The following is a 24,306-nucleotide window of genomic DNA, read 5'->3' as shown; positions in this document are numbered from 1 at the left end:
CACACACCCAAAACGAAGCAACAAACCTAATGGTGGGCGGTCCTCACACTCTGCTCCTACCATTGGCGTTTCAGCTCACGCAGCTCCTCTTCATCTCTTCTTTTGCTCGCTTAAAGCACCCCTCCGAACAAACGTACTTGGCTGATAAAAGTAGGCCATAAATGATATACTTGAAGAAAAATTCGGGTTACTAAGTCGACAGCGCTATATCTTGTCCTCTCGAAAGTGGAGAGTTAACTTTCAGGCTGTAGGTCATGCTAGCAACCTTGAAATGGGACAGAGAAACAATAATAAAAGAAAACGGGTCCTACATCCCTAAGCTTTCTAATCGTGAGCTAGCTACAGCAGTCTGCACTGTCACGCCACTTCTCTGGTGGCTTAAAATGTCCCACGAACGCGAAACGACTGCAGAGCAAAAATACGCGTATGAGTTATTCAAAAGAATTCTTTCACCGTGACCGCTCCAGCCATCCTTCGACTCCAACTATGCCAACTTGGTAGATAAGTTTTCTTTTCAATAAAAATATTTTTAATGACGAGATTGTGAAAACACATAATGCTCATTCGTTTTTGCTCCCCACTGCTGCTATACATCCCCAGAAACAATGAAAAACGCTCTGATTTTTGATCGACTTTTAGTCGATCTGGAGGTTTTAAGGAAAAGTATTAACCTAATCCGAGTTAAAATCCTGTCCGTAATTCCGAAGACTTGTTTGTCGTCCAAGGCAGGATTTCAGTCTACCACAACATGAACCAAAAAATTTTGTGTGGTACTCTAGCTAGTAAAAATGTGTACCGGAGCGACAGTTTAAAAGTTTTATTTTGCTCGTTAAAAAAACGATGCCTCACATACCGACTAAAGATTACGAAAGCTTTTCATCTCTCCACTCTAGAAGTGGGGTGGCGAATTTTGCATAAAACTTCTTGTTGGCGCTTGGCGAGAGGTACTGATTACATACAAAAACCGTAGCTAGATAATCAACTATGCGCCCGTCGTCGAGTTGTATTAACAAATAACGAAGGAGAATTTAATCTACAAAACTGAGCTTTAAACTGTTTTCTACATGTGAATGTAATGCCGACAACAGATGAAGAGTTGACTGTTTGTATTGCTTTTTTTTTCCCCTCTCCCATTCATTTCACCTATGGCGATTTTTTTTTGCGACAGAGTTATTTTTCGCTAATAATTACGCAGATAACTCTCGGGACTAATGCGATAAGTTTTTAAACAAGCAACAGCATCGCACCATTGTCCCGACGCGTGTGACAACGTTGGGCCCGATCCCGCCAAAACCGTGCGGACTAGTTACGTGCCAGAAGTTTATGGTGGCGAGGGAGCAACTATAGAGCTACGTATAAATTATCGACCGGATAAAATTTGTAATATAGTAGGGGCCAGGCCCTTTCGCATGTAATCCCCCCTAATTATGATGTTTCACTTATTTGTACTACATCAGAAGCATATACACTCACCGGCCGCTTTATTAGGTACACCTGTCCAACTGCTCGTTAACACTTAATTTCTAAGCAGCCAATCACATGGCGGCAACTCAGTGCATTTAGGCATGTAGACATGGTCAAGACAATCTCCTGCAGTTCAAACTGAGCATCAGTATGGGGAAGAAAAGTGATTTGAGTGACTTTGAACGTGGCATGATTGTTGGTGCCAGAAGGGCTGGTCTGAGTATTTCAGAAACTGCTGATCTACTGGGATTTTCACGCACAACCATCTCTAGGGTTTACAGAGAATGGTCCGAAAAAGAAAAAACATCCAGTGAGCGGCAGTTCTGTGGGCGGAAATGCTTTGTTGATGCCAGAGGTCAGAGGAGAATGGCCAGACTGTTTCCAACTGATAGAAGGGCAACAGTGACTCAAATAACCACCCGTTACAACCAAGGTGGGCAGAAGAGCATCTCTGAACGCACAGTACGTCGAACTTTGAGGCAGATGGGCTACAGCAGCAGAAGACCACACCGGGTGCCACTCCTTTCAGCTAAGAACAGGAAACTGAGGCTACAATTTGCACAAGCTCATGGAAATTGGACAATAGAAGATTGGAAAAACGTTGCCTGGTCTGATGAGTCTCGATTTCTGCTGCGACATTCGGATGGTAGGGTCAGAATTTGGCGTCTACAACATGAAAGCATGGATCCATCCTGCCTTGTATCAACGGTTCAGGCTGGTGGTGGTGGTGTCATGGTGTGGGGAATATTTTCTTGGCACTCTTTGGGCCCCTTGGTACCAATTGAGCATCGTTGCAACGCCACAGCCTACCTGAGTATTGTTGCTGACCATGTCCATCCCTTTATGACCACAATGTACCCAACTTCTGATGGCTACTTTCAGCTGGATAATGCGCCATGTCATAAAGCTGGAATCATCTCAGACTGGTTTCTTGAACATGACAATGAGTTCACTGTACTCAAATGGCCTCCACAGTCACCAGATCTCAATCCAATAGAGCATCTTTGGGATGTGGTGGAACGGGAGATTCGCATCATGAATGTGCAGCCGACAAATCTGCGGCAACTGTGTGATGCCATCATGTCAATATGGACCAAACTCCCTGAGGAATGCTTCCAGCACCTTGTTGAATCTATGCCACCAAGAATTGAGGCAGTTCTGAAGGCAAAAGGGGGTCCAACCCGTTACTAGCATGGGGTACCTAATAAAGTGGCCGGTGAGTGTAGCACTGATAAGGTACATGATTGTCAGCAACTAAATGTTTTTTAATTTTAATAAAGCCCTAAATCCTGCATTAGAATTGCCAAGCATTCAAGTAGCTTTGCCTTTAAAGGAGAAAACTACTTTTTTTTATTAAAAAAGCAACAAAAAATTAGAAAACTACAATACCAGAGAAGTACTCAGTCATTTTTAGTACGGTACTATTAAATGTTTTTCCATTTACCCATGTATATGGTAAACTAATTATAGACATTTAAATGAATAAAGGTTCGGGTAGACATAAGCACTATTGATTGAATTCAGGTTATTGTGCCAGTTTACAACACACTCAAGGCAATGAAACAAAACAATTCATTTAAATAATTCTGGCAGATTAATTCAGCTTTTAGCCTTATGGACGCACCAATTTACATCATCTAAAGGCACTTTAGAGACAAATAAGATCATCCAGTCAGATTAGTATAAGGAAAAAACCTAAAATCCTAAGAAAAATCTGATGATTGATTTCAGTCATTGACTTTTGTTAGAATAATTGTATATAAATGTATCTGTTTAGTGTTATCATGCATAAAGCTGTGTGCTATGTTCAAGTGTTTATAGCCATCTTTTCTGAAGTATGTAGACTTGCTTTTGGGGAGGTTGTGGTTGATCTACGAGCAGCACTCGACCTCCTGAACTTTGGTGAACAGCTTCAACAGCTTAAACTTTGACTGAACCCTGAGATTTAGAGGATATTTACTGAGACTGAGAGTCTGAATTCCTCATGTTGTCTCTAGTCACTAAAGTAGTCTCAGCTGTTGTAACCAGGGACCACTGATTCCAATAAATAGCGAGGAGAACACTGGGACCGCAGAGTGGGTTGGAGATTTGTAAACTCAGTCAGTGTTGGGAAAGTTCTCTTTCTACGTGAACTAGTTCAAAGTTCAGTTCACACATTTTAAAATGAACTAGTTCAGTTCATAGTTCATAATTCAAAATTTTGAACTAAGTTCACAGTTCCAAAAAATGAACCAGTTCATAGATCTTTTTTTTTCATATATTGCTCAATTACACCATAGCCTACTGTAGAACCACAGACAGCAATTATTTTATCAGTTGTAACTCTGAAACTGTGCGTCAGATTTCATCTTCATATCCAGTTTTGAATCCTTATCCAACCAGGGTTTACATTAGCATTGAGGGGACAGATTTCCCCATTGTTGCTTTAACGCTTTGTTGCTGTAAATTCACTTCACACTAGTAGCAGCTGCAGCGTTCACCCCTACAGTATATTCTCAGAAACATCAGGAAAAATGTGCTGCTTGAATGGTCTTTTTTATGAGGAATTATTAAAAGAAAAACAGGAAAGTAATCTTTAAGGTGCAAATGTTTTTTTTTATTTTAATATTTTTTTCCATTTGAAATTCCATTTCAGTACATATGCCGTTTCAGATTTGCTTTGGATGTTACTGAAGTGCGGATTTTTTTTACTGAAAGTCGGCGGGCAAAGTTTGCAGAGAAGTGTAAGATTGTTGCCATCATCCTCACCGACCACCTGGTCATAAAACTGTTTTAAGTGATCAAACTGCTGCTTTGTCGCCTCCACGGTCGCCTCCATGCTGCTCTAGCTTCCACGCTGCATTTTGTTTTGATGACGCATGCGGCTGTAGGCTACGACGCTGGTAGCTGGTGTTGCCAGATTGGGTGTTTTTCCCGCTACATATTAAGGCCTGTTTACGGTGTGATTTAGCCGGGGTTTCGCCTGGAGGGCTCTATAGAAATCTGGCAACCTATTTAACGGAGCTGAACTGAGAGAGCGTGCCGTTCACAGACGCCAGAATGAACGAGTTCACAATAACATTCATCAGGCAGTAATGCAGTACGTTCAGTTCACGTTCGCCCAAAATATGAACGAGTTCATGAACTTTCAATGAACGCGTTCAGGCACAACACTGAACTCCGTCTCTTCCTACTCTCCTCGCGAGTAAACTAAATTAATTGTCTCCGTGCCTTCTTTCTTTCCCTGCATGTATGTATGATGTTTTAGGTGCTTAGACCTGACAACTTTGCAGGATTTTCTCCTACTGGATGAACTCGTGGCGACAGGCTCTCGCTTGTGTTATCATTGATTACAACAATCCCTCACACCAAGCATGCATGCAGCAACAGTTGGGAGTAGGGCTGCAACTAACGATTATTTTAAAAATCGATGAATCGGCCGATTATTTTTTCGATTAATCGATGAATCGGACACAAAATATTTTTTTTATATTAACCTCTTTATTCCAAAATAAACATTTTATTCAGAACAAACAAGCACACAAGTACAGGTTGCTCATTAACTGTACTGGTGCAATATGAAAAATAAATGTTTGTTTTAAAACTACGCAAACTTACATGAGAAATGTAGCTGTACATCCACAAAATATAGAGTACTTTGTTTCATAAAGCGCAAAAAGAGACAGACATTTTTGTTTTTAAAGCCCCTAAGGGGTTCAAACAATAGGCCCCCCGATTTCAACAAATGAGTTTTTTTAGACTAGAAGAGTTCTGCCTTTTAAGACAGGAAAGTATAGCAGTTAAAGTTGCTACTTGAGAAAATACTGAACCATAGAGATAAAAATAGCCCTGTGATTCAAATTATAAATTGTATTTGGAATAAAAATGAGAGAACTAGGGGTGCTAAAAAACACATCCTCCAAAGACAGATATTTACATGGGAATGTGGCAGATAATTAATTGACATATTACTGATCTTGCTGGATTTTATTCTGCTTTACTTCCATAAATTGCAGGATCTTCTTTACTTTATCTTTGCGAGAAGATTTAAACTTTAAAAGCCTTGCCCTCATAATTTGCAAATTAATTTATTTATAAAGTAAATATAAACGCTGCTTAAGCTAATTCAAATGAAATTAAAAGTAAAATAAGTAGCCAACCTTATCACTGTCTGTAACCTACTAACAAGCTAAGGAAAGCATCAGATGAGCTACCTGAGAAACTAACGTAACGTTTCCCCACTTTAAAATGAAACAAACATGGTTACTCATCCTGCTGATCAGCTCTCTTCACTGCCATCAAAGGCTCCAACGTGTTTTCTTTTCAGGTGCTGCGTCATAACAGTGGTGCTTCCGTGCCATGCTCATTTGTTTTTACAAAAGTTGCATGTTACGACTTTTTTCACTTTACAAAGCGCAGGCTATTTTAATTATTGTGATCAATTTGCGCCATCAATCCTGGGGCATGCGCGCTTCATTTGCAGTCTGGAAACTGAGGGTAAACTCCTCACTAAAATCCTGCGGCTCTGACTGCAGCGCTGAGAGGGATTCTTGTGGGAGAGGGAGAAAGGCGTTGGGATGGGGGAGGCGCCCCACGGCAGCAGCTGCCGCTGGAGGACAAGAGTAGGAACGATACATGCTTTCACGTAAGAGTCTCCAAAAGCCGCCAGTGACACCGTAAAAAGTCGCCAGATTTGTCGCTAGTCGCTTTTTAAAAAAATAGTCGCTGGAGGGGTCTGAAAAGTCGCTGAGTTGGCAACACTGCAACTGCGGCGCTGACTCGCTCCGCCATATTTTTTTTTTCTTCCCCGGGATGACGGCGGCGGCGGATGACGCATTAATCGCGCGACACAACTAATCAATGATTAAATTCGTTGCCAACGCTTTTAAAAGTCGATTTTTATCGATTTTATCCATTCGTTGTTGCAGCCCTAGTTGGGAGGAAAATCTCAGTTTCAACAGGAAGAAACCTTCAGTAGAACCAGGCTGAGTGATTAATGACCTTTTGCTGAGGGGGTATGGGGCATTACAGGCTAACAAAGAAGCCAAACGACCCCCATTCCGAAGGGGTGGACTGTTCGTCCGTTTCGATATGCATGTTTTCTAAACAAAAACAAGGCTTTGTTGGGATATTGTATAAAGCCTGGAACTCAACGCTATTTCTGACATTTTAAATTGAAAAAGCTTCCTGGTTGGAAAGCGAAACGTCTTTAAACTTTGAAACAAAGTCCTGTAGATTGCTTTTTTAGTCTTTCACAAGAAGAAAAAAAAAACCTGAGAACTTTAAAGACTTGATCAATCACCTTAAAGGGATAGTACACCCAAAACATGATTAGCCTTCATTTTCTACTCACCCCCATGCTGAACAACACTCTGGAGTACTTTTTTGATATCTCAAATGCATCTGGAGATTTGGGAGGCTTCTTGCTGTCTGCTGACATTCAAATAATGGAGGTCTATGGCGCCCGAGGCAGAAAGGTCCATAAAAGTCCACAAAAAAACGTGTCAATATTCCTCCATACTGCTCGTCCAATGTATTCCAAGTGTCCTGAGTGGGTAGCGTCCATAATTTACTCGAAACGAAGTCATTTAGAATGTTTTTAGAGCATAAACAGTAGTGTATAGGATTTCCTAAAAGCGCGTTCACGAGTCTACGGAAACCGCGGCAGACCAAACCAGATGAAAGTGCGCATTCAGCGTCTGCTCTGCCGATAATGCAAGCGTAGAAGAAGAAATGTGCTGTTTACCTGTGCAAAGAAAGAAACAACGAAAGAAAAATGTCTGAGGACTTCAGTGTTGAGGAAGAGCATGAGTTCTTTGCCGAGCTGAATGCGCACTTTCATCTGGTTTGGTCTGCCGTGGTTTCCGTAGACTCGTGAACGCGCTTTTAGGAAATCCTATACACTACTGTTTATGCTCTAAAAACATTCTAAATGACTTTGTTTCGAGTAAATTCTGGATGCTACCCACTCAGGACACTTGGAATACATTGGACGAGCAGTATGGAGGAATATTGACACGTTTTTTGTGGACTTTTATGGACCTTTCTGCCTCGGGCGCCATAGACCTCCATTATTTGAATGTCAGCAGACAGCAAGAAGCCTCCCAGATCTCCAGATGCATTTGAGATATCAAAAAAGTACTCCAGAGTGTTGTTCAGCATGGGGGTGAGTAGAAAATGAAGGCTAATCATGTTTTGGGTGTAATATTCCTTTAAACACAACCACGGTTTTGACTGTGTATTTAAAGTGTAACAATGCTAGCAACAAGCCAGCTTTCAGGAAGCCATCGGGTTTGAAATGTGTTGGATTTTATTTTATTTTGTTTCTGTTTGGAGAGGTGTTATTTCTGTTGTGCAGCCTGGTTGTATTTTTGCCTTCTTCATGTTCCATTCTGTTTTTCTTGGTGGTTCAGTTAAACATCTTTTTTCTTATGTCTGAAGAAATGTTGCTGCATTCCCTGCCTTGTAAACCGCTACGCTTTTCACGCTTGTTGTTGCCTTTGGTCCAACTTGTAGTGTTTTTTGCACCTCGGGGCCGTTGCACACTTGATGCTTATACCAAAAAGTCGCCTCCCCCACCAATCCCACGTTGATTAGCATTGATCCTCCCTTAAATGCGGTTTATACCTGCCTTCTATTTGTGTCGCAGAATTATAAATTAAATTTTCTGTTATTGTGTTTTAACCAGAGTGATGAAAGAAGTGTTCTCCCCTCGTCCTCCGGGGGATGCGAGAGCTTCTCTGCGGAACAGGATGGGATCCTGACTTTGTTTTTCTCCTTCGGCTGTTATTTCCCCGAAGAGATGAAGGGAGCGATGAGTGATCGACTCTGCCTTTTATTCTCCAAGTTTTCAGGGGGGTTTGAAGTTATTGAAAGTGTAGAGAAGGGTGACAGCCTGGGAGATGTCTGTGTGATGCCTATCAGGCATGCGCCGGCCACTCTGATGGTGTGTTTGCGCGTCCAGGAGACGAAGGGCACGGGCTGCACGCTCTCAAATACATGTTATTCTTTAGGCCAATCATCTCTGCTCACACATGATATCTCTGCCAGATTGATTTCATTCAGCTGTAGAGGGCGGCAAGATCAAACAAATGTTGTTTGGAAAAGCAGCCATAGTGCGAGGAGGAGGATGGGGGGGTCAGGGCTGGGAGGTTGCTCGCTTGAAAGATGAAGTGAAGGATGGAAATGGAGAGAAAGGGAATCAGTCATCCAGTCAGCAGCAGTGTGCCATGTGGTGACACTGTATACTGGTGGGAAGTGTTGCTCTATAAACCAGCGCTCCTTTCCACAGCAAGGGGGGCTTATTTGTGGAGGCTGTTTTAGGGTGTGGGGGGGGTGAAGGCTATTCCTTCACGATGCCTCTGAGTACCCATGCAAGGAATAATGGATATGTAATATGGAACGACAGCTTGCAGAGGCCTATCATTAATGTTGTAATTCACTTTTAGTGGTTTTTTCCTATTGCACTGCAACAGGAGGCACAGATGCCACCTGAATCTGCTGCTCCAAGCAGACAGAGCGCACCCGCTTTTCACCAGCTGTCTGGTAACACACTGCCAGCCCCCCCCACCACCACCCTGGGTGGCCAAATCTGGGCACGGTCATTTCTCTCAGCGGTCCTGCTTTGCATTTTGAACGCACGTCGCGGGTTGTTTTGGACCCAAACATTCGATGCCCTTTAGGTCGGTTTACTCGTATGAATCGGATGTTTTGATTTTTGATTATTTTACAGTTGAGCTCCGGGTTTTAGGGCGATTGTGCTTTAAAATCTGCACAATATCACTGAACCAAAGCAACTCAGAATCCCAGGAGTGAGAAAACCCACATAGAAGTGTTTTTTCTGCCAGTAGTGGGCAGGCTACCTACAGAGCTTATCTCAACCTCAACAAAAACCTAATCCTCTGCAACATTCAGTAATAATATATAAGCTGTTGTTTGTAGGCATTTTGTTTATGCTGTTTTTTTTTTTTTTACATCTGTGGGTATTTTGCTGAACAGACTGCAGGTTTTCATGCATTTATTCTGATAAGACGGCCAGCTGGTTGTTACCTTCAAGCTTTGAGAGTAAAAGGGGTTGCAGAACCCTACCTGCAGTGTAGGAAAATGGTGTACCACTGTGTGTGGACTGAATCGGCAGCAAAACTGGTTTAACCACAACAAAATAAATAAGAATTTCAAGTATCCATTCACTGGAAAAAATCCAAATCTAGATAAGTCATTTTTTCTTAAAATACATGCATTTGTTCTTGGATTGAGGAGATAAAAGAGACATTTTGCCAATGGAACAAGACAATTTAGATAAAAAATAAGAAAACGCAATTGCATTGTCTTATTTCAAGTGCATATTTTCTAATTATCTTATTTTAAGACTAAAAACACTCATTCCATTGGCAAACTATCACATTTACCTACTCAAATTAAGGGTAAAAACACTTAATATAATAATTTTTTTTACTTCTTTTTAGATCGTTTTTGCAGTGTTGCATCGACCACTGAAACCTCTGAGTAGTTTTTTTTTTAGCATGAAAAATTCTACTTTAGTTGCTTTTCTCAAGGTGTGTCTATAGTCAAAGACTCTGACATATTTGAGATATTGAATATTAAATTATATTATGGCTGCAACTAACGATTATTTTAAAAATCGATGAATCGGACGATTATTTTTTCGATTAATCAATGAATCGGACAAAAAATATTTTTTATATTAACCTCTTTATTCCAAAATAAAAATTTTAGACAGAACAAACAAGCACACAAGTACAGGTTGCTCATTAACTGTACTGGTGCAATATGAAAAATAAATGTTTGTGTTAAAACTACGCAAACTTACATGAGAAATGTAGCTGTACATCCACAATATATAGGCTACTTTGTTTCATAAAGCGCAAAAAAAGAAATTTTTGTTTTTAAAAGCCCCTAAGGGGTTCAAACAATAGGCCCCCCCATTTCAACAAATTAGTTTTTTAGACTAGAAGAGTTCTGCCTTTTAAGACAGGAAAGTATAGCAGTTAAAGTTGCTACTTGAGAAAATACTGAACCATAGAGATAAAAATAGCCCTGTGATTCAAATTATAAATTGTATTTGGAATAAAAATGAGAGAACTAGGGGTGCTAAAAAACACATCCTCCAAAGACAGATATTTACATGGGAATGTGGCAGATAATTAATTGACATATTACTGATCTTGCTGGATTTTATTCTGCTTTACTTCCATAAATTGCTGGATCTTCTTTACTTTATCTTTGCCAGAAGATTTAAACTTTAAAAGTCTTGCCCTCATAATTTGCAAGTTAATTTATTTATAAGGTAAATATAAACGCTGCTTAAGCTAATTCAAATGAAATTAAAAGTAAAATAAGTAGCCAAAGGGCGCCCAACGGCAGAGTAGGAACGATACATGCTTTCACGTAAGAGTCTCCAAAAGCCGCCAGTGACACTTTAAAAAGTCGCCAGATTTGTCGCTAGTCGCTTTTTTGAAAAATAGTCTCTGAAGGGTCTGAAAAGTCGCTGCGTTGGCAACACTGCACCTGCGGCGCTGGCTCGCTCTGCCTTATTTTTTTTTCTTCCCTAAGTCAAGTGGATGTGATGACGGCGGCGGCGGATGACGCATTAATCGCGCGACACAACTAATCGATGATTAAATTCGTTGCCAACGCTTTTAAAAGTCGATTTTTATCGATTTTATCGATTCGTTTTTGCAGCCCTACATTATATCTTGATGCCTTGTGAGGCAAATAGAGGTTCTGTTTATGTTGAAACATTGTTGACAATCCTCCTCTCCTGGAAAAATGGTCTAGAAATAAGTAAAAATTTCTTAAATTAAGTGTATTTATCCTTAACTTGAGCAGGTAAATGAGCTAGTTTGCCAATGAAATTAGTATTTTTACTCTTAAAATAAGATAATTAGATAACATGCACTTGAAATAAGACACTGTAATTGTATTTTCTTATTTTAAGTTTAAATTGTCTTGTTCCATTGGCAAAATGTCTCTTATCTCCTCAATCCAAGAACAAATGCACTTATTTACCAGGAGATGTCCACAAATCATGACAGATATAATATTTTAGTACAAATATTGTTGTATAAAAAGGAATTGCAGGGGACCAGTTGAGGAAAGGGGAATTTTTGAATGGCTACTGTAGGTTGAGGAGTCAACTTTCTTGGTTTGATCCACTCCCGTCCCGTTCAGTTTGGTGTTCCACAGGGTTCTGTCTTACCTCCAGATTCCACATCCTCCCTCTCTGCTTCGCCCCACTCACGTATGTCGTGCATAGTACATGCCTGTCATGTTAATAGATGAGAACTGATCCGCTACTCCTCCGCACGTCATCATCCACGTGCCTCTTCTCCGTCCATCACCATCAAAATATGGAGCCAAGCTATTTTTTTTCTCCGCTCCAGCCACACTGCAAAAATGATCCTAAAATGAGTAAAAATATCCTTAAAATAAGTTTACTTACCCTTAATTTGAGTGGATAAATGGGAGAATCTGCCAACGGAATGAGTGTATTTAGCCTTAAAATAAGAAAATCTGATATTATGCACTTGAAATTAGAGACGGCAGTTGTTTTTTCTTATTTTAAATGTAAATTGTTTAATTCAATTTGCAAAGTATGTCGCTTACCTGCTCAATTCAAGAACAAATGCTCTTAGTTCAAGGAAGTTTTACTTATTTAGTTTAAAATTTTTTGCAGTGCAGGTCAACATCCACAATCGCACATAGCAGGAAAAAGAACCACGAGAAGATCCGGTTCCACAAATTAAAATATAGTAACGACGGATTGGTGACTACAAATTAGAGCATAATTCTTATATATTCCCAAAAACTAAGACCGTTTAATTCAATAATTGCATAAAAAATTATTGGTACTTCAACATACAAGGAAGCAGATTTCTTATCTCGATCAAAGAATGTATTTTGTACCGAAAGGGCTTAAAAGTTTCATCAAATCCAGTCAAAATTTCCAAGAAACGTCTTATCACAGGCATGGAGGAAGAGAACATACATGGTTCATGCAAACCAATGTTGTATGTTACAAAAATCCTCAACAAAAGGAAAATATTTGGGCAGAAACTGAACATATGGTGGATGCTGAATGGGATTTTTTTTTAATATGTCATATTAAATTAAGTGTTCAGTTCTGCATGTTTTGCTCCTATAAATTTAATAATAATAATATAGATATGCTCTATTGAGCTCCGAGGAAGTTGGAGTGGAGATCGACGGGAGGAACACACTGGAAAAATTCTAAATCTAGAAACATCAGCTGTGCTGCTTCCATCAACACCCTTGTTTATAGATGCTGGAGATCGGCCTGTTTTCCAGTGTAGTCCTGTTTCTCTGACTGTGACTAACTGGATGTTAAAAGGGAGTTTTTCCTCTCCACTGTCGCTACAAGCATGCTTAGTGTGAGGGATTGCCTTCAGGTCAATGAGTCGATGCAATCAGCTGGTTTCCTTAGATAGAAAACTTTGTATCAATTTGACTGGATGATCTGGTTGAACTGTAAAGTGCCTTGAGATGACATGTGTTGTGAATTTGGCGCTATATAAATAAACTGAATTGAATTGAATAGATGAGTCATTTTTTCTTAAAATAAGTGCATTTGTTCTTGGATTGAGAAGGTAAAAGTAAAACAAGACAATTTACATTTAAAATAAGAAAACATAATTGCATTGTCTTATTTAAAGTGTATGTTTAATTATCTTATTTCAAGAGTAAAAATACTAATTTCATTGGTAAACTATCTAATTTACCTGCTCAAAATCATGGTAAATTCACTTAATTTAAGGAATTATTTACTTATTTTTAGGTCGTTTTTCCAAATGTTTTAAGACTCCACACTTTATTAGGCTGATTAAATTCAATTAAAAGCTGAATGTCTGAAAGTTTGTTCTCAAACTAAATGAGGATCAGACTAAGGTTAGATCTTAGCAGAAGAAAACGATCGCTGTAAATCCAAAGCAGATCCTTTAACCTTTTAGTTTTCCGCCCAGATCCTCAGTGAGAAACTTTAGGATAACCTTTGACTCTAGTTTTACCTTGAAAAATAATGTAAAATCTCAGTTTTTTTCCTGTTCCTGTCATCTGTGAAATCTTCATCTGTGCTTTTGTTTAATCTCTTTTACCTCGTATCTTGTAATAAAATCTTACCAGACCAGCTGCCGTTGTGAAGAATCGACAACTTAAAGATCTTTGAGCTTTGAAGATCCGGACTGGATTTCAAAGTCCTGTCATGTAACTCCACTTTTAATGCCACCTCAACAGCTTCCTGTTCGTTCCCATATTTTGCTTTTGACCCGCTGAGCGTTGCACGGACAGGTACCAATTTACATTGCTGAACTTTTACATTCCCGCACCCATCATGGCCGCAGTGGAGTAGACCCTTTCAAAGCAAAACAAATTCAGTTTCAAACCATTTGAATTTGCATAACAATGCATCTAATTTTAAATTGAATAAATGCAGATTCGGTCTGAGCGTTTCAGTTTCTGATTCACGTCTCTGGCTCTTTAAAAACCGGTGATTTAGCTAAAGCGTCCACCTTTTTATAACTTCTCCAGCCCATATAAGGTAATTCGAACCTTCCCTCAATGCATTTACTCCTAATTTGAGTAGGTAAATGAAATGATTTGACAATGGAATTATTATTTTTACTCTTAAAATAAGATATTTAGATAAAATGCACTTGATATTAGACAACGCAATTCTTTTCTTATTTTAAATCTAAGTTGTCTTGTTCCATTAACAAGAACAAATGCACTTATTTTAAGAAATAATGACTTATTTAGATTTTGTTCCAGTGCAATCATGTGTGTCTGCATGAGGAAACTGAGACATAACAGATCTGCTAATTTACAGTGTATTTCATGCCTTTCATTTCATTTGAACACCTTTCCATGCCTTTTTTGAATGTTTTAGTATTAATTCCTTCGCATATGCGTCATAATTTGTCCCGTTACTTCAAAGTGCGGCTTTTCTTTGTTCAGGCGAAAAGTGAAACAATAAGTAATGATATGGATTTCATGGACACTCCGGCGTTAATTGAAACAGGTGTGATTAGCATACTGTTTGTGTTTGGCGCCGCACCGTAGGCCTGTTTGTGATCGACTGGGGGACCTTTATGGAAATGAGCGGCTTTGAAAAGGGAAAATCAACACAAATGTAACCTATTTCTTTAAAAGGGGCACAAATTTACTGTGAAGATCATCCTGGCAAAACCACAGAGGGAAATGTCAGAGGGGGGGGGGGGGGGGGGGGGGGTGAAAAAAAAAAGGTTCAAAGAGAAAATAGCTGACTGACTCGGTAAGTGAAGCTAAGCTCAAAATGAAAAATGTTCATTATATGCCCGTCAAGGTGAAAGGAAGCCATCTCCTCACCGCCGCAGTTAAAATGTCGACCTCTCCGTCTCCGAGGGCGAAAAGAGGAGAAATGTAAAAAGAGGAGGATTTTCTCCTGTGAGAGAGAGAGAGAGAGAGAGACTGATCCCAGCTTCATTCCAGACAAGGGCAGCAATGTTAATGGTGCTGCTCAGTAAAATGACCCTTATGTCTATTTTCTTCATACATTTCACAGTGCTTGTGAAGTTCTCATCTTTTTCTCCTGTCAGCACAGTTGCTGTATCGTTGTTATGTTTGCGTGTGACCTCTGCAGCGAGTCCGGCGCCCTCCCAGACCTCAGCTTGTCACTTTGCATGTACCTGATCATGTTCAGGCTGTAGAACTGCACTCATGATGCCTTGCTTTTCCTCAGCTGTTAGACGGATCTAATGGCGAACGCCTGCGGGTCACACAGACGCCGCCCCTGCAGGGTCGTTACCGACCTTTTCTATAATCTGGCGTTATATGGATCGCCGTGACCGAGCGCTAACGTTTCCCCAGCAGCGCCTGGGAGCGGATCCGCTGACGTTTTTAACCCGAACAAATCAAAACAACCTTCGTGGCCCGACTGCAAAACGAGCAGAAGCCTCACAGTTTGGATTTGTTAGCATCAGCGATCGTGCCAAGGCCCGTTACAACTTTCATAAGGCTTGGAAGCCAGCGTGGCAAATCTCAACTATCTGTTATGGATTATGAGCCGACCTTCAACCTCGCAGTCTTCTCTCCTGCAGCAGACTTGGCTCAGGGAGAAGGCTTTAAAAAAATGAGAGCAGCTGCATTAAAGAGCAGCTGAGCTCATGCAGGTACTTCGGCTCCCTCTCTGCTGCCGAAAACTTTTCAGCTCCGTTTATTATTTAGCTGGCAAGTTTCTGAGTTTCTCTGCAAAGTAAACTGGACCAGAACCAACGTGGACCAAGCAGGCGAAGCTATCAGATGCTGCTGGATCCCAGGGCTTTGCTGGGATCCAAAAACTGATGAACACATATTGTGGTTTATTTTAACTCTGTCCTTCTGGAAAACTCACTGAGGCTTTAAAAGCGGATTATTTCACAGCTGTGGATACCCCCCCCCCCCCCCCCCCCCCCCCGCCCCCCGACAGTATGGGTCCAAATAGAGTTCTCAGATATAAGAAATCATTTCAATCATCATCAGATTATATCTGTCATTAGTTGTTAGATGTTTGGAGCCTGAGGATTAAAGAAAGAAGAGAAAGTTTTGACTTTCTACTGAACATTTTTAATTCTCAATAATAAAATGACTCTTTGGCAGAGATGGGAAGTAATGAAGTACAAATACTTCGTTACTGTACTCAAGTAGATTTTTCTGATATTTTTACTTTACTTTACTACTTATTTTTATGGCGACTTTTTACTTCTACTCCTTACATTTTTACACAAATATCTGTACTTTCTACTCCTTACATTTTAAAAAATTGGCTCGTTACTTTAGTTTTGAATCATTTCAATGGAGTTACCGTTATTATTTTTCCCGTCATCAATACCAAATTCTATCTAATTGGATGGGAATCTACGTTGCATTTGACGCACCGCTACAAGATGAATCGACAGATTCGGCGGTATTCATTGGCGGCAAATCATTGCAGCTTGGTGGCGGTGGCGTTAGCATAGTAGCATGGACGACGAGATGATTGAAAATGAACACAACGGAGATCTAGTCCTATTGGCAGACATCCATTTAAAATGTAGGCAACGGCATGAAAAAAGTGGTTTCTACTTTTACTTTTATACTTTAAGTAAATTTACAAGCCTTTGTTACTTTTACTTGAGTAAAGAAGTTTAATCAGTACTTCCACTTTTACCAGAGTATTTTTTAACACAAGTATCTGTACTTTTACTCAAGTACGGAAAGTGAGTACTTTTGCCATCTCTGCTCTTTGGTACAAATTTATATAAACACGTTCAATTCTGTTTGGTTTATTTCTATAGCGCCTATTCACAACATGTCAAATTGATTCAAAGTTTTCTATCTAAAGAAAACCAGCTGATTGCATCGACTCATTGACTCGAAGGCAATCCCTCACACTAAGCATGCTTGTAGCGACTGTAGAGAGGAAAAACTCCCTTTTAACAGGAAGAAACCTCCAGCAGAACCAGGCTCAGTGTGAGCGGCCATCTGCTGAGGCCCACTGGGGTTCAAGGAGACAGAAGCAGACATAGAAAAAGAAGCATAGATACAAAAGGCAGCTGTAAAAGGCGGCCCCGTCCAGGAAACACAGCTCCCATGTAAGAGGATGAAAGAGCATATCCACAGTCAGAGAAACAGGACTACACTGAAAAACCAATCTCCAACATCTAATTTTAAATGCATTAAAAAGTACCAAAAAAAACAAGGATACTTTATAATTATTAACATCTACAGAAAAGCATTCTTGGTGTATTAGATGGAGAAAAGATAAATAATGAATAAAATGAATAAAACTGCTGCCTGGGATCCTTGGATGATTGAATCTCTCCTGCTACTGCGGATCGGTCTTTGCAGTGACTTTGTCTTTTATTGTACAGAACCTTTTTTTTTTTTTTTAGCCAGAAAAAGGCCTGGAGGCAAATATCTCCAGACAGTCTCGCTTTTCTGATGCCTTGTCTTGATGGCAGCGTGACGTGTTTGTAACAGTAGATGCTCCTACGTGGAGGAACTGCTTGATTGAAACTCAGCCAATAATTCATTTTCTTGGGAATTGCATTAAACACCTTTTTCTACTTTTTTTTTTTTTTAGCTTGATTTCTATGAAACTTTTGAAATCAAATTTACCCTTCAGTGCTTCCATTATAAATAAAACAGATCTTTAACGTCCAAATCTAGTATTAGTACTCAGACTGCAGGAGACAAAGCTCAACCATATTTATTTACTAAAGGCTTCACGGGCACTTCATTTTTGAAGAGATTAAAAATAACAAATGTTGTTCGTTTACAGATTAAAAAGTAGAGCGTGTGTGGATAATTTATCCAAGCTAGTACCTTTCTAAAGTTTTATTTTACAGCAATGAGCTTGAGGAAGAGATCGTTTTGACGGGTAGGCTACATGGTGACGAGAAGAAAGTGGCTGAAACAAAAAAATTAGAAGTTTTGTTGTCTCCTAGTGGCTGAAAAACCCGTTTAAATTCAGGAACAATTGGCTTTTAATGGCAGTGTGAACAGCTCCATGACACGTGTCTACCTGGGTCAAATGAATCGGCAAGCGACCTGCGTTAAAATCGCCTCTGCTCTGATAGGCATGATGTGGGAACCAGGGGCAGATTTACCATTAGTCAATACTGGGCAGTTACCTAGGGCCCCAGGTTCCTAACCTGACTCCGCCAGATGGATTTGCTCCGCATATCCATCTGGAAACCTTCCGTTGAAGTAATTTTGGGAAGGGGTGAAAATACTGGTTAGCTGATTGGCCTATGTTGGTGATAGACGGGCCAAATAAACCAATCAGATCAACGAAGCATATGACGTACTAACAGAGCGACGACGAAGAGGAGCCAATTGATAGATCAAACTCTTGCTGAAACCAGTCGGGAGAAGAGCAAAAACATCTTTTCCTCTGAGAAAAGCCTCCAGAGCAGTGTTTTGCTCTTCTTTCAGTGAAGAAATACTCTGTAATTCCGATAAAACTTGCTCGATAGCCACGCTAACGCTAGTTTCATCGGCTGAAGCCGCCATGTTCTTTAGACTGAACTGTCGCGCTTCTCGTTGCGTCACACCTCAACCCGCCTCAAAGCCAACGCTGATTGGACGTTCATTTCGTGAACGGCTCCAAATTTTCTTTAACGGAGAGTCTCCAGACTGATTAGCGAGTGAAATCTTGAAAGCTCGCGAGATCAGGATGGTCTCACGAGGTTACCAGGTTCCTGGGTGTCCAATAAAACTCTGTTTACATGCATGGTTAATACAACTATTCCTTATTTCTTAACATTAATTATGTTTTTGATAAAAATCCTTTCACTAAAATCCCATCAGAACGCTTATAATAAGTGTGTCTCAACCTTGTATAAAGTTTCAAACCTATTTCTGACATTTTGAATTGAAAAAGCTTCCTGGATGGGAAGCAAAAAGTCTTCAAACTTGGAAAGAAATTTCAGTGGATTGTTTTTTTTTTTTTTTCTACTTTTTTGGAATGACAAAGACCTGGATGACTGCAAATCTTCACCAGCATAACCTGTACTATTTAAAAAGCCAATTTTGAATGATACTGAATTTCTTTTTTAAGAAAACAATTGAGGAACATCAGCCATGAAACCAGAGGAACACGTCTAAAGGAAAGGTGTAGTGGAGGATTTTCAGGAGTTTTTGAAAAGACCCGCCTAATAAAAATGCACATGCACAACCTTGGACCCGCTTCTACTCGCCACCAGTAATTAAAAATGGCGACAAACACATATGACAGCCTTAAGTAAAGGTATCTACAGAATGATTGACAGTTAGGAGGACCAAAGAACATCCACCACTATAACTTTAACTGAACAAGATACTTTGAAACGTTCAGAGTATTAAGAGGCTGAGTTTCCCCCCTTTCCAGATAGATAAGGCGAATTTCACATCTAAGTATCGGCTGATCTCGATACATCAAACATGAGGATATTTAGGCCGATTGATCGGCCAGCTGATCATTTTCTGAACCATTTTCATGAACCTATTTAACCTGCCCATGATGGATCAGAGGAAAAGAAGGCGAGATGATTTGATAAAGAGCAGGCAGGATTAGTTGTGGCCAAAATAACCTTATTAGTGGTTTAATGTTCGATTCCAAACCTATAAAGAAGACACTTTTACATTCAGAGGAAGCGAGCAGTTACATGATTGAGGATGATGGACGGAGAGCAATTGGACCTTCCTGAAGGAAGAATGTGAGCCTCTAAGTGGAGAAACGACAAAAAAATAGCATTCAGTTTCCGTGCCAACACTGCTTTTAAAGTGATTTTATGCAACTGAACGTCTAAAATATGTCTAGATGATTCTCTTAGAGAAAGATTATATCAAGAGAAACAGGAGTTTTTATGTTAACATAACCTTTCTCTTTTAAAATCTAAAGGAAATTTAACTGCTGATAGTTTTGTATTTTTCTGGAATTAACATTGTATCCCTTTTTTCTTACAGGGACGGCGCTTAAGCTGGACTCCACCCCCTGCAGCAGCTACTGATTTCCAATCCTAGAATCTACAAACAGGTAGGAAGTGAATTCTCCGGTTTTGGGTCCAGTGGGGAAAAAGTGGATTTTTTTATGCACAGTTGAACAAAACAGATTTCTGCCGACATAATGACATAAAAGACGTTGCTGCAGATATAATTGGCAAGCTGTGAGGAATGTATAAAAAAACAAAACAAAAGAGTAAAAAAAAAAATCTGCACAGTTGGTATTTTCCTTCCTACACACACAGAACATGAGGCATAAAGGAAAAAGTTCCTTTGCACTCTGGGAACCATACAAGTAATCTTCCTCAGTATGCCGCCTGTGTCATCGCTCATTATTAAGCTTTTAATTTTAATTGAAAGGCGTCTCAGCAGGGTTCTAAATGCTATATTAGCTTAAGTTACAAACCACTGGACAACAAAGAAGTTATTTCTCTGCGTTTGCTGTTTGGTGCAACGAGCCTCTTTTCCTCGTCCCTCCGGAGAGCGTGGAAACCGTTTCAGCGCTCTGATGGCGAAAAGCATCTGAGCAAGCTGGCTGGAATGATAATAATCTAGAAGGTGTCTGCACCGATGGAGAATATCTGGAAACATGTCAGGCGTTTGCATCAAAGCTGCCGTTGTAATTTCTTTTCAAGGACAACTTGAAAGAGAAGTCGGGAAGAAAGTAGCGTTGGTTCCTTGTTTTCTCCTACGAGGCAGCTGCTTCAAAAGTAACCCCGCACTTTCTGAGAAGGAGAGTGGGATGATTCAGCAGGAAGCTAAACCGCCCATCTGACGGATTCACATTTAAACATAAACAGAAATATGGCCGCTCCGGGGAGCTCTGCGGAGGAATGGAAATCAGCCCCGGATTTCACGGCCGCAAATCAAACGGCCTTTTATTTAACTCTTCCTCTCTGTTTCCCTTCTTTCTTTATGGCTCCCTGTAGCATCGTGTTCGCATTACGGCGCCTACTGATTGGCCTTATTTGAAGCACGTACCCCAGACAAAAAAAAAAAATCTGAGGTGATTTCTTTTTTTCATGTCACAAAGGAATGGAATGTGGTTCTCCAGAAGAGGAGGGCCTGAGAGGATTATATGGCTCAGTGGGCGCTGTATTGTGGGGAGTGGATAGTGCAGGTACCCACCGAATCCCGGCCAAGAGACCAGAGCGGGGTTGCTAGGGATAATGCTGCCTCCCAGCAATTCAACTCCGGAGGTTTTGGAGTACTTAAGGAGGGAGCTTGTTAAATTATCTCATCTCTTCTTCCACCTTATCTTCTCTGTCTCTCTTTTAACCACTTTTCTCAGCATTTTTTTCTTACTGCTCCACTAAACCAAAACCTTGGTATTAAAAGGTAAAGGCCAGGGCCTTCACTGCTTTGCTGCTTGCACTTCATTTAAATCATAAATCAGATGCATGGATTGTAAGACTTCAATGCCAGTTCAGATCCACTCAAATGGAAAGGAAGTCTAGAAATGTGAAAAACCACCAGATGAAGACGCCTCTGAATTATTACCAACACAGATTACAGTAAAATAAACTTCATGCCCTTATATTGAGATCTTGTTGGATTTTAATTTTCTAGTATAATGGAAGCCATGGAAATGAGTCAGAATATACACTAGTAGCCATTCAGAATTTCCCCACTTTCCTTATAGGCCCTTGCCTGGCCCTTGGCTGGTCCTTGGCTGGCCCTTGGCTGGCTCTTGGCTGGTCCTTGGCTGGCCCTTGGCTGATCCTTGGCTGTTCCTTGGCTGGCCCTTGGCTGATCCTTGGCTGGCCCTTGGCTGATCCTTGGCTGGTCCTTGGCTGGCCCTGGGCTGATCCTTGGCTGGTCCTTGGCTGGTCCTTGGCTGGCCCTGGGCTGTTCCTTGGCTGGCCCTTGGCTTATCCTTGGCTGGTCCTAGGCTGGTCCTTGGCTGGTCCTAGGCTGGTCCTTGGCTGGCCCTTGGCTGATCCTTGGCTGTTCCTTGGCTGGCCCTTGGCTGATCCTTGGCTGGCCCTTGGCTTATCCTTGGCTGGTCCTAGGCTGGTCCTTGGCTGGCCCTGGGCTGATCCTTGGCTGGTCCTTGGCTGGCCCTGGGCTGTTCCTTGGCTGGCCCTTGGCTTATCCTTGGCTGGTCCTAGGCTGGTCCTTGGCTGGCCCTTGGCTGGCCCTTGGCTGATCCTTGGCTGTTCCTTGGCTGGCCCTTGGCTGATCCTTGGCTGGCCCTTGGCTGATCCTTGGCTGGTCCTTGGCTGGCCCTGGGCTGATCCTTGGCTGGTCCTTGGCTGGCCCTGGGCTGTTCCTTGGCTGGCCCTTGGCTTATCCTTGGCTGGTCCTAGGCTGGTCCTTGGCTGGTCCTAGGCTGGCCCTTGGCTGGTCCTTGGCTGATCGATGGCTGGTCCTTGGCTGGTCCTTGGTTGTTCCTTGGCTGTCCCTTGGCTGATCGATGGCTGGTCCTTGGTTGTTCCTTGGCTGGCTCTTGGCTGATCCTTGGCTGGGCCTTGGCTGATCCTTGGCTGGTCCTTGGCTGGCCCTGGGCTGATCCTTGGCTGGTCCTTGGCTGGCCCTGGGCAGTTCCTTGGCTGGTCCTTGGCTGGCCCTGGGCTGTTCCTTGGCTGGCCCTTGGCTGGTCCTTGGCTGGTCCTAGGCTGGTCCTTGGCTGGTCCTAGGCTGGCCCTTGGCTGGTCCTAGGCTGGCCCTTGGCTGGTCCTAAGCTGGCCCTTGGCTGGTCCTTGGCTGGTCGTTGGCTGTTCCTTGGCTGTTCCTTGGCTGGTCCTTGGCTGTTCCTTGGCTGGTCCTTGGCCGGTCGCTTGCTGTTCCTTGGCTGGCCCTTGGCTGTTCCTTGGCTGTTCCTTGGCTGTTCCTTGGCTGGTCCTAGGCTGGTCCTAGGCTGTTCCTTTGCTGTTCATTGGCTGGTCCTTGGCTGGTCCTAGGCTGGTCCTAGGCTGTTCCTTGGCTGGTCCTTGACTGGCCCTTGGCTGTTCCTTGGCTGGTCCTAGGCTGTTCCTTGGCTGTTCCTTGGCTGGTCCTTGGCTGTTCCTTGGCTGGTCCTTGGCTGTTCCTTGGCTGGCCCTTGGCTGGTCCTTGGCTGTTCCTTGGCTGATCCTAGGCTGGCCCTTGGCTCGTCGTAGGCTGTTCCTAGGCTGTTCCTTGGCTGATCCTAGGCTGATCCTTGGCTGTTCCAAGGAACAGCCTAGGATCAGCCTAGGATCAGCCTAGGACGAGCCTAGGCTGATCCTAGGCTGATCCTTGGCTGGTTCTAGGCTGTTCTTAGGCTGATCCTTGGCTGGCCCTTGGCTGTTCATTGGCTGGCCTTTGGCTGCTCCCCTACAATTCCTTTTCAAACATCAATCGTTGTACTAAAATATTCTTCCTGTCATGATCTGTGGACATTAAGATCTAAAGAGAAGCATCATCTCCTGGTCAGACACTGTAATTCAGTGAAAGGGTGGAGTAAAAAAATATCTTGGGTTCATGAAGGAGATTTTGCTGGGACTTGCAGGGAAGTGGGCCGCCACTGGCGTTTGACTGGGAAGGGCCATTTTACATGGCTGCTACTGTATAGCGGCTCTAGTAGTGAAATAAATCTAACTTTTAGTGTTGCTTGCTTTGAATTAGGGTGTCCAAATGTCCCAAATTCTAAGCTTTTGTCCCGAATCCGTGGCTGTGCGTGTCGCTGTGCGAAATTTAGACATATACCAAATAATAACTTTTTAACCCCAGGTACACTGCTGTCTGGGGCTGCTTGACCCAAATATTTTAAGTGTATGCGTGCCGACCCGGATGCAATCCATCTATTGTATCATCTTTCTGACATTCTATTACCATTTGACTGCAACAGTAAGTAAGTAAACTACACTGTATGAATGCCACAACAGTACAAAGAAACACGCTGGTGTTTTCTTTTTTTAAGAAACAGGATGACACACTGTATGATAAAGTTGCCGAGATAAAATTCGTATTTCACTGTCATCCACTAGCAGTCACAAGCCTACCCAACTGCGTGCGAGCGCCCAGTCCCGAATTTCAGACAACCTCATCTGGTCACCCTACTTTGAATTAATCTTTACATCCATGTTAATAACTTTCTGTTGATTTGTAAAATCTTCCTGTGATCTGCTGAAGCAACTTCTGCAAAATAACTTTTTGATCAGTTATTCGGTTATTGTTGATCAAACCCTGGCCTTCTGAGTCGCCCTGATTCCTAGGTGCAGATGTTGGGTAAACTTTTCTTTGTTGCCGTAGACTTTAACCTCCATAAGATTTCCGTCTAGGTTTTGGTTTTATGTGGAAGGCAGCACTCGGTAACTTTGACCGCTGTCCTCGTCCTCCGGCAAATAAACAGCCCATTTCAAAGGTGAAAGTCCATTGCTTTCC

The 24,306-nt window shown here is 41.7% G+C and overlaps 1 long non-coding RNA gene across 1 annotated transcript in view; it reads left to right on the top strand.

Moving 5' to 3' along the window:
* Positions 1-20,023, top strand: part of LOC119785572 — a 268,891-nt gene extending 248,868 nt beyond the window's left edge. The window contains exon 3 of the long non-coding RNA XR_005281050.1: positions 19,924-20,023. This is a non-coding gene — a long non-coding RNA (uncharacterized LOC119785572). The remainder of the gene's footprint in view (positions 1-19,923) is intronic.
* The last annotated feature ends 4,283 nt before the right edge of the window (positions 20,024-24,306 follow it).

This window comes from Cyprinodon tularosa, unplaced genomic scaffold, assembly GCF_016077235.1.
Source record: "Cyprinodon tularosa strain WSP-4 unplaced genomic scaffold, ASM1607723v1 ctg250, whole genome shotgun sequence".
Classification (NCBI taxonomy): domain Eukaryota; kingdom Metazoa; phylum Chordata; class Actinopteri; order Cyprinodontiformes; family Cyprinodontidae; genus Cyprinodon; species Cyprinodon tularosa.
The sequence above is the reverse complement of the archived record's forward strand: the minus strand, read 5'-3'. Positions and strand labels throughout refer to the sequence as shown.